Source organism: Lepisma saccharinum, chromosome 21 (assembly GCF_977018435.1).
Source record: "Lepisma saccharinum chromosome 21, izLepSacc3.1, whole genome shotgun sequence".
NCBI classification, from domain to species: Eukaryota; Metazoa; Arthropoda; class Insecta; order Zygentoma; family Lepismatidae; genus Lepisma; species Lepisma saccharinum.
Genome location: NC_139249.1, coordinates 64419157 through 64436109, shown reverse-complemented (window position 1 = coordinate 64436109; position 16953 = coordinate 64419157). Strand labels below are relative to the sequence as shown.

The 16953-nt window shown below is 37.0% G+C and overlaps 1 protein-coding gene across 1 annotated transcript in view; it reads left to right on the top strand.

Annotated features, from left to right (window-relative positions):
* The window catches only part of Gbs-70E (Glycogen binding subunit 70E), a 32955-nt gene extending 20476 nt beyond the window's left edge, over positions 1–12479 (top strand). The window contains exon 4 of the mRNA XM_083143150.1: positions 10520–12479. The gene's annotated coding sequence lies outside the window, so the exon portion shown is untranslated. The remainder of the gene's footprint in view (positions 1–10519) is intronic.
* Positions 12480–16953: the final 4474 nt, after the last annotated feature.

Genomic DNA, 16953 nt, shown 5'->3' with positions numbered 1-16953 from the left:
TGTACATGTTGTTTTTGTGAAGAAAACCAGTTTCTGTGAAATGAAACCTACTGCCGTGAACAGAATGCCAAAAACCTTGGAACGCCTTCACCACTTGTGTGTATAGACAAGTACAAAGAGCGATTTTTATCCTTCGCACAATTATCCCGAAAGGAAGTCTGTTGCAAACCGTGATCGACTTGAACTCCCCGAGAGCATAGTTGCTGTCACCTTCAATAACGGTGTCACGCACTTCATCCTCAAGTTGCCTTGTCACTCCGTGCATACTGTGGTTGAGTTATGAATGGTTTTCGATACACATCTCTTAAATGCCATCGCATCGTGGAAGTATTTTATCAGACATTGAATGATCCATTATCATCTCATAGGAATGAATAGAGCAGCTGCCGACGTATGTTTGCTTCGGTTATTAAACATGCAGGAGAGGATGTGTTGGGCAGAAGCCTTTTGCGCATGGCTGGCTCCCTTTGCTGCGAGAGTTGAAAGGTTGACCTAGGTCAGCTTATGCAATATTTCCTTGTCCTTCCCTCGCACTGTCTGGCGAGTCGAGTTTCCTTCACGTGATCTCAGAATCGAAGGCAGTCAAGGATTTTTGTTCGCACTCCTGGTCAGTGTTGCCATAACCAGAAAGCTCAATTTACCCCTAGAAAGTGCCAGAGTTCTCTTCGTGTGATAAAATTGAAATTGCAAAAAGAAAAGTGTGTGTATATGTACTAATGTTATATATAATATATTCTTATATCATTAGTGGTTGTAGCAATATTGGAATTTACTGTTGCCACTGACTCATAGAAAACGTTAATTCACAAAAAGGTAAAGTTGGCGAATCGGCCCTGCCTAATACAAATATGTATGATACATCCTTGGAAAGGGTATGACTCAAAGATTCCAGAAATGTAGAATTTAGAGTGAGGAAACAATTGCAAGTGGAAAAAACATAGTTTTAAGTTTGAAGAACCTCCAATAAAATTGAAACATAACGAACCTAATTTGTTACGTAAGAGTTGTTGGGTTTAGTCACCTTAGCATATATAATTCACTTAGTGTCTTTATGCTAAGAGAACCAAACCTAATTGACCTAACCTAACAACGTAGGCATTCCTCGAGAAACGTCACAACCCAAGGTTGTCCTCACGTTGTGCAATAAGGAAGTCAAGTGAAGTCAGGGTCTTGCTTATCGCACAACGATTAGACAACATTGAACAATAAAATAACCAAAAACCATGTAAATTGAAGGAAAACAAGTTAAATTATCGAAAAAATAGCAGTTATAAAGACATTGAAACCTCAATATCCAAAAAGACAATATAAATAAAAAAAATACGAATGGAAACCTGAATTTAAAGTTCAATCCTAGTGGAAATTCGCATATATATATATCCAAGTTGAAAACCAAAGTTCGACCTGGCAATACTGTGTGTTTACAACATGGATTAGGTTAAAAGAAACCAGCTATGGCAAGCAATGTAGTAGTGTGTCTATATATATATATATATATATATATTTTATTTCATAGAACTGGAACTTCAAATTGAGAAATGCACAGTGTCAATTCGAAGTGTGAAATACGTATAGCGAACAATTTTTTTTTTTACTTTGAAACTGTAAAACACAAAAAGGTCGATTGTGCAGTCTAGCCCACAAAAATTAGTTTTGATTTATAGGAGGAAAATATACGAAATATAAAGTTTTATAAACATTAGGTTACACCTGTTGTGTTACACAATAATTTTACAGGTTACTTAATAATAAGATGTTAATTATTACCAAGCGAAATTAAAATTTTGAGCATGGTTCATTTTGTGCTGGTAATAAATCCATTATGGCGAGAAAGAAAAATGTATTTTGCACTCTAATATGTGAACTGAATGTCTTTGATTTTTCCTTGAATTTTTATATTTTTCATGAATTTTTTGTCTGTTCACCGTGAATCTCTCTTGTGGTTTTATGTCATACAGAAAGTCTATGTTACTTTGAAATGGTACTTGATGGTTTTTCATTCTTAGGTGTCGCTTCCGCATGCCTCAGAGGATGAGGATAAGGCCTTCGAGGAATTAAAGTCATGTCCCCGAAGTTGCAGCCAATTTTTATGGCGGGAGTCGGAAAAAAAACTTTCTGCAAGAGCGCAATAGTCTTCCATTTGAAAACATTGACCAAACTTTGTTTTTCGGCACAGCACAGTCTTGCATCTCGCAGATTTGCTTGGTGCAGTGCTCTAGACGCAAGCGTGACATTTCATAAGAACCTAAGTACATTGTTTTATAGCAAATGTGGTGATATTTTGCTCCCAGCATGATCTTTACAGAAATGATTTCATCAGCACGTGTTGCTCCGTAAGCATCTGCCAGGTTTCCTAACGTTTCATACCTCACACTGGGCCAAGGAATCTATTTCTGTTACGGTTGTTTACCATATCTTGGAGTGACTAACTGTGCTTGAGTTGGCCGAGCACACTTGCAAAGTTCCACGAACATTGGCTCCTGTGGTAGAGAGAGGGATAGAATGCTAAGCCCCTTGTTATTGCTGTCTGTTGTACGTAGATAGTTGCGTAGAGCCAACGATACAATTGGGCAAAAAAAAAACTCGCTTCTTCGTTATGCAGTTTAAGATTACAATCATTCTGCGCAAAATTTTAACCTAAAAATAACTTTCTACTACGATTACATAAATAAATTAGTGCCAGAAAGGGAGAAGTTGCTGCCAGCAGTTTGGCGACGTCTGAAGTTGACACTGTGACATTCAATTCACGCGAGGTGAATGTCGTCTGTTCAAGGTCGCGCTTTGAGAAGTTTTAATGTACTCACGTGCAAGCGCTAAAGTTTAAAATACCCGCCGTTCATTGAACAAGTTCACATTCATTTTTTTCTTTGTTTACATTTCACATTAGTTTTCATTGTCAGTCTCTATTTTACTGCAGCTACATTGTGAGTTAAAGAAATCGCTGTTACAAGAGAGTTGCCATGTAATTAGGAGATCGTTGGTTCGATTCCTGAAACAGCTGACTGCGAATCAAACTGGGATTCGGTTGAAAAGCCATGTGCTTATTAATGCCCTCAAAATAGAAAACACTATTACGTCACAGTTACAATTACTAAGAAATGTGAGGGAGGGTTTCCGCGAGGTTCTTTTTGCGGCAGCTGGGAAACACTGTTGCCAACTTAGCTCTTTTGGAGCCAGATTTGGTTCTTTCGTGCTATTTATTTGGCTGAGAAATGGGGCGCCGACCCCCTGCCCCACTATGATGCCATCAATGGCTCCGGCCTACATAGATCAACTTTTGCCATGAGTAGATACATTTTGCACGTGACGCAATATTGTTATATTGGCTGCATCGCCCCACCCCCCACATCCTCAGCTACTTTTTGATAGCGTCGTGGCTGAGGTGAAGATGACAATATTGTTATCCGGGAATCCTTTATTTTCGATTCCATACGACCATCTGTGGATTATTGAGATGGGTGATGTCCCCAGATCTACGTAGACGCTGAAAACTAAGAATAAAATGTCGGCACTTTAAAGTTAACGGTAATAGCAGCGCACTACACCCTTTTAACAACTAATATTCCCGTAGGAGGAACTTTATCCAGCCTTCGTAAATCTAGCTCCTTGAAAATCAACTTTAGCTCCATTTAAGGTGAAATTTAGCTCTTTTGTGTGTTCCAGGTTTGGCAACACTGCCTGGATGACCGTAGGAGGCAAGGGGATATGCATTACACTTATGGGAACATTATTTTATTCGTTCTATCGGTAATATCAAACATCCAATGAAGTAGAAAGTGTATGGAATGAAAAAGGACACGTTGAACAATTTCTTGGTCGTCGGAAAAGTAGAAACTCCCACTTGAAGTTGATACTCCATAAGGAATACGTGGGATTCTGTAAACATGTATTCAATTATTTTTCAAACATTGTGTCTAGCTAAAGCTTAAAAATCGTTTCTACTTGCAAGATTGAGAGAAGTTCATACTGACTTCTCGGGGATTTTTTTTAGTAGCAGTACCCATTCCGACGATATTGAAATAAATGACACAACTGGTGCCAAACTGTCACTCTTCCCCTTAAGGAAACTAAGCTCAGGGTCAAGAAACTACAATTTTGAGGATTACCCTCTCCCTCCCCTCCGGAAGGATGTTGCGTAGACAGGAAATTGGCTAAAGGGGAAGTCCCAAGTATCCGGCTAATAAGGAAAATATTGTTATACCAATGCCTGGTCGTACTTAACACGAATTTAATTCTTAAAACATGCTGCTTAAAGAGAAAATTTGCTGGTGGCTAGGTTTCCAGACTTGGCGTATTTGTTTTTCACTTGGCGTATTTGTTTTTCACTTGTTTTGTAGAAACTGGAAAACCTCTGTGCCTAGAAGCGTTTGGCTAAGTCTGCGAGTCTTGTATCTTCATGCTTTTATCAGTTTTGTCCAATAGAGAATGTTGTCGCAATAGTCATTCGGTAGTAAAACATGTAAGCAAGTGATGATTTGAATTTCTGATCTCGTGCTGTATGTATTTATGTGTGTCAGAGCTAGAGGTATACATAAATAACTGCTTGTAATGAGAAAACTACTCCTTATATTATCTCGTAGTGAAGCTCAGTCGATTGACCATCCATCCTAGACTTCAGTAGTCAACTTGTACCGAAAGTCTGTAAAAAAGTAGAAAATATGACATTGTAGGCGAGCTCAAGATTTGTATGCACTAAAAAATAAAAACTAACAAAACATGCATGCAACATGCCATGAAAACTTGAAAAATATTCACTTGAAATATTCAAAATAAAAAAGAGAAAGGTGTTGAGTCACGCATGCAAAGAAACTGACTGGCCACCCAGATCCCCAGATTTGAGCCATTAGACTTTTTGGCATGGGGCTTCATGTTGTGTACAAGAGAAAAGTTCACGATTTGGGTGATTTGAGAGCGTATCGTTGCGTTGAAAACTCCTCAAATACTGGCCAACCCTTGACACGAGCTTGAATATCTGATGAGCTACAAATTGTGAGGTGGTACCAGCCTACATAAAAATTTCTTAGTTACTTCTTACAAAACCGGAACAAGAAAGTGAATAAATTTAGAGATGCTAAAATATATGTGTGTATTGTTGTATACCTCTAGCCTAGACATCCTTTATATACGAGGCTCGGATTATAAAAGGGCAAGTGGAGTTCGGGGTATATAGGTATGAAATATTGTCCATTCGTTTATCACCTACGTCAAAGAAATTCATTTATTTGCACTTTATTATCCTTTTTTATTTATATTGAGCGAGAACACTGACTAGTAATCTTTGGAAGTTTGGTTTTGAAATTACAATTTCAAAATCTTTACCTTTCATTACGACTTCCGGTCCATGATCATCTTCGAGGTAGGTTTAGATTAGTTGAAAGTAAACTTTAATTTTTGTTTGGTTAACTGAATTACACCTATATTTTTATTTGTCACTTTACCGCAGAAGTTTCAATCATCCTTGCTCAAATATTCCAGAAAACTTTGTATACGAAAGCCGACACCCGACACTTTACCAACTGAGGTCAATGAAGATGGTCTTTGTACATCTTGTTCCAAATCGTCTTTAGAGAAATGAACTCCTGCGTTGAACGGATCTTCTCAAAGAGGAATATAAAGAATGCCCCTAAGTTCAGCCGGGTGGGGTTCACAGGAAATGAGAATTATCTGTCGCCAGCCGGTTACTTCCAGTTTGCTTCTCCCTGTTGTGGCGGAACCTTTCTCCTTACCCTCATCCTTTTATCGGCGCATGTGCTTAATCTCCACCAATTTCCTTTCCTACCCTTTGCCTTGCCAATGCAGCCGCCGAGCATAAAAGCACGAGACGGAAATCAGTGAAGCAGACTGACGTTATGGATAACTTCCCTTCGTTGATGAACAAGGTCTTCGAGACCCATATTGGTAGAATTCGCCTGGAATTTGCTTTCGACGTCCTTGCTGTTCTCTTAACAATAATTCATTACTTCGTATTATTGTTGCCTGTAGAAACGATCATAACAGGGATTGCCAGCGAGGAGGTGGTAGCTTTGATAAATAAATTACTTGTCATTCATTTAATGTCACTATCTTTTTTTTTCGTCTCCTCTGCTGACACTATTTGGTTACACCAAGGTACCAGATAAAATATGTAATTTTTGAAGTTGGTATTTCTAGGTGGCATGTAAAGTTCAGACACAAATCATTCACACGATATTTTTTCATAGGCGTACGCAGACCCTCTGATTGGGGGGGGGGGGAAGCCTTGATGAAAGTCCAATCGGAATAAGAAAAACCTTATTCCATCTCACTGTTTTATTGTATTCAGGGGTACTAAACAGGTGCGTATATAGTGTGTGTCCGGACTCACCGAAAATTACTCTTATTATTAGAATTCCAGCTTCCGTGGTACAGAAGTTCTCTGTTCCCCTGCCTTTTATTTTCCTTCTCTGTGGTTCAGACTTATTTACATACAAGCATGATTTCGTACAGCAGATTCAAAAACTACTACACCGTAATATATTAATTTCCAATGAGTGACACATATATTCTGTGTAACATATCTAGGCTAACGAATAAAATGTGCGAGTCTTAATAACAAGTAACTTGCTGGAAAACGAAGTGAGAGAGTCCAATTAATAATAATAAAAAAAAATAATTTCCGCCGTAGTTCCTCGGAACTTTCGTCGACTTGAAAATATTTTTTAATAAGAATAGATGTTTAATAACTGTAATAAGATTTCTCTACACTAAACTTCTAAGTGAGAGTATTAGGAGGGGCAACTGTCCCCCCCTTACTCCCTTGTGCGCACGCATATGATTTTCTTGCTTGTCTCATTGAAACAATTGCAATCGGAAGATCGGAAACGAAATATAAGAAAGGTGACATAGTTTCAGATGTGGTCTATTGTGATGGCCATTGATGTTGCAATTTTTACTACCAAACGGTTAAATCGGTGTGTTTAATTACGTAATTGTCACTTCCTCAAAGCTCTCAATGCCGTCTCTTTGAGGTATCTTACGGAACTGCATTTTTCTCGTCACGAATTACCTTGCACTTTGCGTAAGAGCGAGTGTACTTTTCCAGCTAATTATTTCATTAAGTTCGTAATGATTAGGTAGGAATAGTCGGTCAATTTTGGTCGGAGCGCGGCTTCGTTAGGCTTACACCGACCTAGTTTTCCTTCGAGATTGCCTTGTTTTAAGATACCGCAAGGTTAACGCATAATGGTTGCTGTCAGTGACCTAAATTCTCTCCCGGCCTTGAATGTCCATCGTTCTTCCTTGGCTCTACATCATCAATCATCACGATGTCTAAGAAAATTGTGATTGTTTCAATTTCCATTTGCGTATGGAGGGCCTTGATCGGCAGTCGGTTTTGAAATATTCGAATCGTATAAGCTAATGTTATTGATCCTTGATAGATGGAACTATGTTATAAGTTGTTAGTTATTTCGTAAATATGACTTGTTCACTCGCAAACCATAAGCACGTGAACTCGTACGAGTAGCTTCAATGCTCAGACTCGTGACCAGTGGCGTGTGGCGGAGTGGTTAGCACATCACGCTACGACGCCAAGAGTCCTGCGTTCGAATCCCGGCATGGGCAGGAATGTTTGTGAGTGCGTCCATTTATTCATATCATCACTCATCTCCCATCTTCGCAAATTAGCCAAAAGTGGCACAAAAAGCGAAATAAAATAAAGCAAAACAATCAATGTACAAAAAAAAGTCGATTTGGCGTCTGGCTACCATGCGAGGAACCCGGTTTCGATCCCCGGCGGGGGAGAACCGGGATTTTTTCCACCTGCTCAACCGGCTCCGGTGCCCATCCAGCGTCGTATATAGTGGGTACTTGGAGGAAACCCTAGGGGGTAAAGGCGGCCAGGGGCGTGGTGCTGATCACATCATCCTGACCTTCGGCCGTGATCAAGAAAGCGTGGGCCCCTAACTCCACACCCTATATACGCCTTCATGGGAGCGGTGTAAAGCACAGGGAGCACTATACCTTTTTTCTCTTAACATAAATACACTGCAAATGTATTATTTACGCTGAGAAAACTAAACCTAACACCTTTGTTTTAAGCCTAACAATTGCACGGTGACGTCAGAACGCAAGGTTGTTCTCGCGTTGTGTGATAAAGGTGACCAATGGGGGTGGGTAGTGGTGACTTTTTAGTCGCTGCAAAGTTAAAGACTGAAGAGACAGTGAATTGATTCATATGAGACCCTTTGTGGCGGCAGCGTGTAAAACTTTTGACTGAATATTATCAAAGATTAACAATTTCGTGTGGTGCGGTACCATGACTTGCATTCATCTGTTTGTTATTTAATACTGGCCGCTAATGTCTCCCTTACTGCTTCTACGTGTAAATTGATATCGTTATCCATTTGTTAATGGCATTGTTGTCAATAGCCAGGATGCAAGCATCGAACGAGAATACAAATAACATGGACGTCCGCAGGATTTTTTTCCAAGGAGGGGTAAGCAAGGTAATTTTTTTCAAGGGGGCAAAGGAGGCATACTTTCCCAAAAATAGTGATTCCCCTCAATAAACATTGCTTCAGTCTGAAATTATCATGTTCCTTCAACGCCCTTATAATAATTAACATACATTACTATGACTGAATTGAAATTGTATGTGAAATATACACTTTTTTGTGGACATTCATTTTCCAGGGTGGGGCGTTGCCCCCTTCCGGATGTTCATGACAAACTAAAAAATTACAAGAATTCAATTCCCTCGGACCTACAAAAAAAGTTTGTCGGCAGAAACTGAAAATCCTAACCTTAATACTTGAAGTATAGGTACTGATTGGTCGTGTTGGAAGTTGCCTTGATGCTATCTCCAACATTGTTAATCGACCTTCATAAATCAGTCTTTTATTCATTGTTACTACAATGTGGGTACCACTGTGCCCCAGTCGGTACGGCGTTTGGCAATCCCGCGGGAAACCTAGATTCTATTCCGATTTTTTCCGAGAATGTTATTGCATGAAGTACGTAGTTCCAGGGCTCACCCAGCCTCAGATCAATGGGTGCCTGGGAGCAACCCACGGTCGTCGGAGTTCGAGAATGTGTGGGGTCCTACTCCCCCCCCCCCCCATTTGACTTCATAGCATGGTAAACTTGCAATGAAACTGTTTCTTCTAGATCTAGCAGTCCACTACTTGAAGATAGTTTTTTGTTTTCAATTTGCAAGTGGAAAAATCTTTACTCCAAAACCCGAAGAAATATGTTGAGGCTTTACGAAGGATTCAAAGGGGATTCCCAGGCATAGAGCTTCTGTAGTCCTCCCAACGTAAAAAGTTCTCTTTATCTCCGCTTGGATTGAAAATCCTTTGGCCGGGAGCCTAATCCTCCTCCCCGTCTCCTGCTTTGGCTCCAGCGGGGGCTGACTTGGCACGCTTTCGGATGCAACATCCCAAAATACCAAAGGAGCCGTCGTGCTGCATCTTGTAACCGGAATCTTCGCGAGATGAGAAAGCAAGAGTCGTGAATCAGTCACCTTTTTCAGTTAACCGTCTTAACTCTTTAACCAAATTTTCTGTGAACTTGGTGGGCAATACACAATAAGTCCAACCAGAAAGCTCACTTTTGTGCAGAACAAATAGTAATTCCAAAGTAATTTTTGTACACAGTAGTTATGAAAGTAAATCACAGGGCATTCGTGCTGACGTGGCACAAACTTATTCGGAAAGAACACACATTGGGTTTCAATAAAATATAAGGAATGCGAATAAATTTCATTCTCAATGCCATTGTCCAGAATTCAAAGTAAACTACGTATAGAGCTCAGTAGGAAAGAAATTCAAGTTTGAAAACTTTTCATATCGGTTTACTAAGTTCTCCGAAATTTTACTTGACGTTATCTTATGCATTTGATTTGTTGTTTTAAGTCCACTTATGCACATATAGGCTAATCGGGACTGGACCTACAGTTTAAAGTGGGAACCACTGTGCAATGTGCCTCCACCGTGTATCGAACCTGGTACAAAGCGACAACATTAGTACTGCTCCATCGGCGAGACCTTACTTCAGGTTATGAAATGCAGATCATAGAAAAGAATACAACCTGCACAGAGATGAATATATTTGATGTAGTATTTGAAATAGTTTTAAATCACCCTTCATGAATAATTTCAATTATCATCATTTATTTGTAGCACAGAAGCCTTATCACACAGCACAATCCAGCAGTCTTTCATTATCTAACAATGCCATTGTGTTTTACTACTTTCTGGACTTAACGAAATTTTATATCCATAAAACTGAAGGATTAGTTTTTACCTGTGACGGCGATTATGCGGATGCGTGCTTTTTTTCACATATCCCCCGCAGTATGTTAAACCTTATCTACCACGGAAAAGTAAACTGTCCTTGCCCCCCAATTTTGTTTGGAACCCAATCGCCACCACTGTTTTTTACAGTAACTTAAATAGTACGTATTTTATATAAAGGTCTGGTTAGAATAATGTTAATTTAGCTTATAGATTCAGTATTTGCATCATAAACCGTTGCTAACGTAGTCTTATTTTCCTTTCAGGATGTTCTACAATAAAAGGCAGCTGTCTAGTCAAAAACAATGAATACGCAAAGATGATGAGCACGTGCGTCGTCATGCTATGATGAAGGCCATTCGGCTGCAGAGAAAACTTTCTCAATCCAACTCGCTATGTAACGGAGAAGACTGAAGGAGGCTTCCACTGATGCCATCTGTACTCAAAGTGCTGTTAACTTACGAACTGCTACATAAGTGCCAGGGTCGCTTCTTCATACTCGGTGTATTTTCCTCTCAACTTTGTTCCTATACTCTTGAAGACTTGATTCAAGATGCTAGCGAAACACTATAAGACTGACTACTTGGATAAGGAGTACGGGTTGGACATTCGCATCCTTTTGTTTACGACAATCGTTCTCGTGGGCAGTTAGGCCATACGTAAAAGCGACTATTCTCAGAAACTATATATAGTTTATTTTAAATAAGTTCCTTGTGTTGAAAGGACTAAGTTTACAATACATGTTTGTTTTGCAAGCAGTGTTTGAATGCTGTTGTGTGCGTGAAACAACGTAAAGACATTGTGTTACGGAAGCGATACCCTCCGATGTGTGTAAATTTTTTATGTGTATTTGCAAAGACTATGTAATGTTTAGTAGTTCCATTTTTATATGTCAAGTTGTTGTTGTTAATATATTTAGACGTATGTTTGTGAGCGCCAGTTTGTTATTTTGTTGTTGATTGTGAACTCCCCCCCCCCTCTTTTTCCTTGAATTTATTAAGCGAGGTAAATGTCGAAATAGATTTTCTATTTTTAGAAATTAATAGGTCCTTCTCTAGTCATCTTATATTTTTTCCTTCCGAGGTAAATAGTAACGCAAGACTGAACTAAACTATAGGCTTTGTTGGACATAAAATGCTGTTGCAAATTTATTGCAATTACCTCGCGATTATGAAAAAGCTTAACATTATTGTTAAATGAACTGAAGTTATAAATTGATTATTGTTAGTTGACCTGAAATTTGCTCAATTATGTGCATTCATCATTGGAATCAACAATAGACTGTGTGTCTCTGTGTGTATAATTAACATATATATGTAAAGCCATATGTATATAAGCAGATCACATTCACGAAAACGTGTATGTATACTCAGATAATAGTATTGTGAAATGTGTTTTTTTAGGTGACTGGCCTTTTTATATTCTATTTCCTACGTGCCAAATGTAAATATCGTATATTTTAAATATCAGTATCTTTTTTTTTTCGAAATTGTGCAAATCTACAAAGCTTAATAGTAACTACGAATTTCCTTCTGTTTAACACCGGCTAATAATATGAAAGTGTATTATCTTGAAGTAGACTACAAAATTGTTGAGTACAAGTTTCATTAAAAGTTCTATTTTTGCAGCACGGCCATATCAAGTTTTTTTTACTACCATATTGATATCATCTTGTATTCTGTAAATATGTTATTTTTTCATAAAGAAAATCAATATATCTATGTATTTTTACAACTAATGTTTTGATTTTATTTATTTGCATATATCATATAATGCCTGGATATTGTTGTAAATTTGTGCCTTCAGCTGCAATTTTGGAACAATTTTATAAAATGTTGTAATTTTTTAAGTACATAGCTTTTTTTTAAACAAGTAATGCTAGAGCAAATTTAGATTACTGTACATAATGTCATTCTAAACAGTGCCTACTCAAGAACAATGTAATCGAGATAAACATTATGTAATGGAATGTTATTTTTGAAAAGGAGCATAGAGGGAATATACATAGTAATTATTTTTGTACATAAAAAGAGAAGAATATTATAAAACTTTATTCAACGTGGAGATCTTAATGTAAATATAAGTACAAGGAAATAATCAATTGCTGTATAATGCTCGTGAAGTTTACAGTCAATAACTAGGCGTGATTGGTTAATATTTTTATTTACAAATATGTATGTGAAAGTTGATTCGCAAGTGCTCAAAATAAAAGAAAATATTACACATTCATAATAAAATTTGTTTTCCTTTCATCATTTGCCCTTGCACAATTATCGCTTTAAATTTGTCCATATTCGCGGTCAGGCCCGTACCCAGGATGTTTTGGAGGGGGCATGCCCGAAACCTTGGTTATATATGTGTATAAAATTGTCATGAAATATGTCAATTATTAAATAATTAATTAATATCATTAATTTATTTATAAACATATATAAACAAATTAATCTTCTACATTTATTAACCAGCAAATTAATTCCTTTAACGACTGGTTCAAAATTTCAAGAAATTAGAAGACAGGTGAAATGTTTCTAATAAGTGTTAGATATTATTTAATTATTGCTTTTTATTAAAAATAATTACATTTTCATACTTTTTTGTGTTATGTTTTTATAATGGTGTAAATCTATTAATGATCTCTCGAAAGGAAATATTTCCTTATCAGAGCTGTAGTTAGAGATTTCAGCTCCCAGGACGAGAATGATTTTTGCACCCCCTACCTAGATGTATCTGGCATACTTAGACATTGTAGAAATGTTATGTACTTATTCTTTTCCGCCGAATCCGATGAAAAAAAAACTTAGCATTCAAGAAATGTGGCTAATAAGAGGACAGTCGGTTGTGCATCGCACACCATCTTCATTGAAGCAGTGTGTGTTTATTGTTCACATCTGCAAAATCTATTATCGATTGCAAATTAAAGAAAACTAGGTGGAGGGACAAAAAATGAGAAACTTGAAGACATTAGTTTCCTATTAAATTAACATGTAAGTGCTATGTTTTATTCCCGACGAAAGGAGGTAAGAAATAACAGGTCGGTCAAATTACTATGTTCCAGGGGCCTAGGGTGACAATGGCAATCACCTTCGCAGCTACGGCTCCATTTCGTACTAGTCCAATTTGATATATTTTTAAAATCTTATCTATGACTGTATAAGTGCGTTTTTACCCCATGCTGTTACCAGTCATAAAGAGAGAGAACAAGAGATGTATGCAATATTCACACACAGGCTGAAGACATTTTTTGTTATTCAGTCTTTGTTTATGATGTTATTCTTAGCAAAGTATGTTTGAAGTCCAAACTAATTGCTTATCTTTGTTGTAATAACACAAACTCTTATCTTCTGACAATTTTAATGGATGATTTTTAATACTAGAACAAGATCGTTGTTGGGAAGGTGGGAGATCCCCCTTCCGCCAAGGGAATTAGTACCCTGAACGTGACCATCAACGATATAGAAATATCCTTATAATGAACATGTCTGAATGTGAATTAACCAAAAGAGGGAGTCTCGAGCAAATTTTAACATTTAGTAGCTTCGCATAAATGGTTATAAAACTAAAATTACTAAATATAGTAGACTGCAGACTTCTGGAGTCTGCCTCTCTCCACAGACGAAACATTCATTTCTACAAGAAGAAAATCTAAATTCTTGCAAAATCTTAGTTATCCATGTTTTTTTTTGTAAGTTTGGATCAAAATATTTCATGGCTCGAAAGGGGGGAGCATGACCCCCTTGCCCCTCCCTGGGTACGGACCTTTTCGCGGTTGTAATAAATAATTAGATTTAGGTTCTCTGTACTACACAGTCGGGGTAAATTACTCAAAAACTAACGTGACAGTTACTTTACTCAGAAAGTAATGTATTATTTTGTCATATGACAAGGATATTTAATTGTTTACACAAGTATTATAATGTTTTACTATTCACAAGTTTAAGATAAAACAAAACATGATTGGTCCTGGCGAATCAACCGACCAGTTCTACAATCAAGGTAACATTCAAAATAGAGAAATACCGTCACAGTTTCTTATGCAATTTAGTTAACACGTACACACACTACTAGCACAAGTACTAAAAACGTGCTTTTATCGTTAAGTTAGTAACAAACTCTGATAATACGAGTCGAAGATGCATAGTAATTCATTTCAAAATTGAATCAATTATAAATAGTAAACTCAAGCTACAAATTTCCAAAAATATATAATTCTCAGAAGAAACACCATGACTGCATTTTCGAATTAAGAATGTAAACGTTAGTAATAACCGAATAACGTGAACTTCGTGCATGTGATGAAAATTAAACGTTGCGCACTACTTTCTAACACTGTATGCAATGAATCTTAGTGTTCGGGCACGTTGAGTGGTGAAACAGTCTCTCTACTGAATTGTGTAACAAGCTTTGTAACAAAAACTGGTCACTATAGACATAAATTCTTACCATTTGGTTTAACAGTTGGAAGTGCATATCTGGCGAGAACCAAGGACATTGTCCTAGGAGATTTAAGGGTTTCATATCTTACTATTGTCCTGATATTTTAATTGTATCTGATGATGAAAAATCTCATTTGAAACGATTCAGAAACTATGGGATACCAATATCCCCTCAAAAAATGCAATTTGGCCACACTAACACAAACTTTTTAAGGTTTGAAGATAGTAATGTAAATGTCTATGTATGGATCCTTCGCCGATCAAGGCAATTAGAAATCTACCAGCCCCTAAATCGTTGACAGGTTTAAATAAATTGTTGGGTTTCATTAATTATTTTCACGATTTATTCCTGGCATTCAGAAAAAAAATCTCACCATTAAACGACATCAAGTCAGTCAAACAAAAATTTAATTGGCGATCTTTTTAGCAAAATGCCATCGAAACAATCAAGCTAGCATTTGAAGAGAATGTCATATTAAAACTACCAGATATGCAAAAAGGTTTGTCATTCAAGCAGTTATGGATCTATTTTACTGCAGGAAGATGTGGATTTGAAGACCAGCATTCTAATTATTGTAAGCGATTGAAAGAAGCTGATAAAAATAAGACCATATATCAAGTAGAATTAGAATCTGATGTAGCCTTAGAAAGATTTGACCCTTATTTGAGGTGCCAACCGTTTCTATTGAAAATAAATAATATGAGTGTTGCATGGATGAGAAAAAGGAGCTTCAAAATACCCAAAATATGCTCGATATTTACAAAAGCTTTCTATGTATAAATTCAAAATAGAACATATTCCTACCTCTACTAAACAGATACATTATCCAGAATGTTTGATGATAAAGAATTTAATATTGAATCACTAGATGTACGTCAATTAGAAGGGTAGGCCAATGTCCATTCTTATCCCCATCTTCGCAAATTAGCCAAGAGGCACAAAACGCGAAGTGAAATAAACTAAATCAAATCAAATAAAAAAAATTAAAGAAGAAAAGGTTAAAAGAAATAATGGGTAATTTGAAAGCCAATCAAACTGTAAAATATTACAAATTAGTAAAAAAAAAATATTGTTCTTTACAACTAAAGCCAATAGAAATAGTCGTTCCTGAACATTTTAAGTAAGTCTGTAATCATTGCACAGTAATGCTATGAAATGTGTTCATGTCGGTTGGTTAAAGACCCTAACGAAAATTCAAAGACACCTAACCCGCAACCAATGATGGTTAAGGTGATATTTGCCAGCAAAGTCGAAGTAGAAATGTTGCTGTAGTAACTGTACACCTGTAACTAGTGTTGGGAATAGTAATAATGGAGAGACGATTGGATATCAACCATTCGAAATTTTTTGGGCCAGAAATTTTTATCTCAACTTAATAATTTCTCAAAACCTCAACATTTATGTTTAGTAATTTACCTCACTTAGAGTGTGTATGACATAGGGCTAAGCCGATGATACTTTGAACCGATGCCGATACTTGGAAATTGCAATAATTAAAAGTTGTTCGCAATATTGATTAATATTAGTGTGTAGGTATTCCATTCTAATTACGTATATGCAACAATTTACCCAGGTTTTTATTTTAAAATATTCAAGAATGAAATAGGAATATTAAATTACATCTTATGTAATCACAAAATTAAGTTTTTTCACACAAAACTAGTGCAAAATAAAAAGAAACTTCGAATTTTGCACAATTTCGAAGATAATGAGAATGCGAAAGTGCCGCGTGGTATTTTTGCGGACTCCGTGAAAGACCAGAATGCCGGAGAAGTATCGGCTGGTATTGGTAAATAAATTCCGATACCGATACATCGGTATTGGCTCAGCCCCTAGTATGACAGCATTCCTAAAGCACAGTTCGGAATATGATTCCGCTGTTAGAAACTTATTTAAATACACGCTGTAATTAGTACAACTTACACCCTACCATGAAAAACTACTTTGGACCGTGTACGAACCTTTGATTTTTATCAATAGGTGGCTTATATGCCACAAAGGAATAGTATCTCTAAATTATAGAAATCTTAGATGTGCTTTAATGGTTTCAGAACCATAATTCTCTCCTGACTGCACAAGTACGACACACTAATCACGAAGTGAAAACATGTGATAATTGATACCAGTCTCCACCACAATAGAATTGTAATGGCTGTAATCAGTTCCGGATCTACAAATCTTACTCCACCCCCGCAAAATATTACCAAAGGCCCCCCTCCACCTAGCTTATGTATGTATATATATATTTAATGTATGTGTGTGTGTA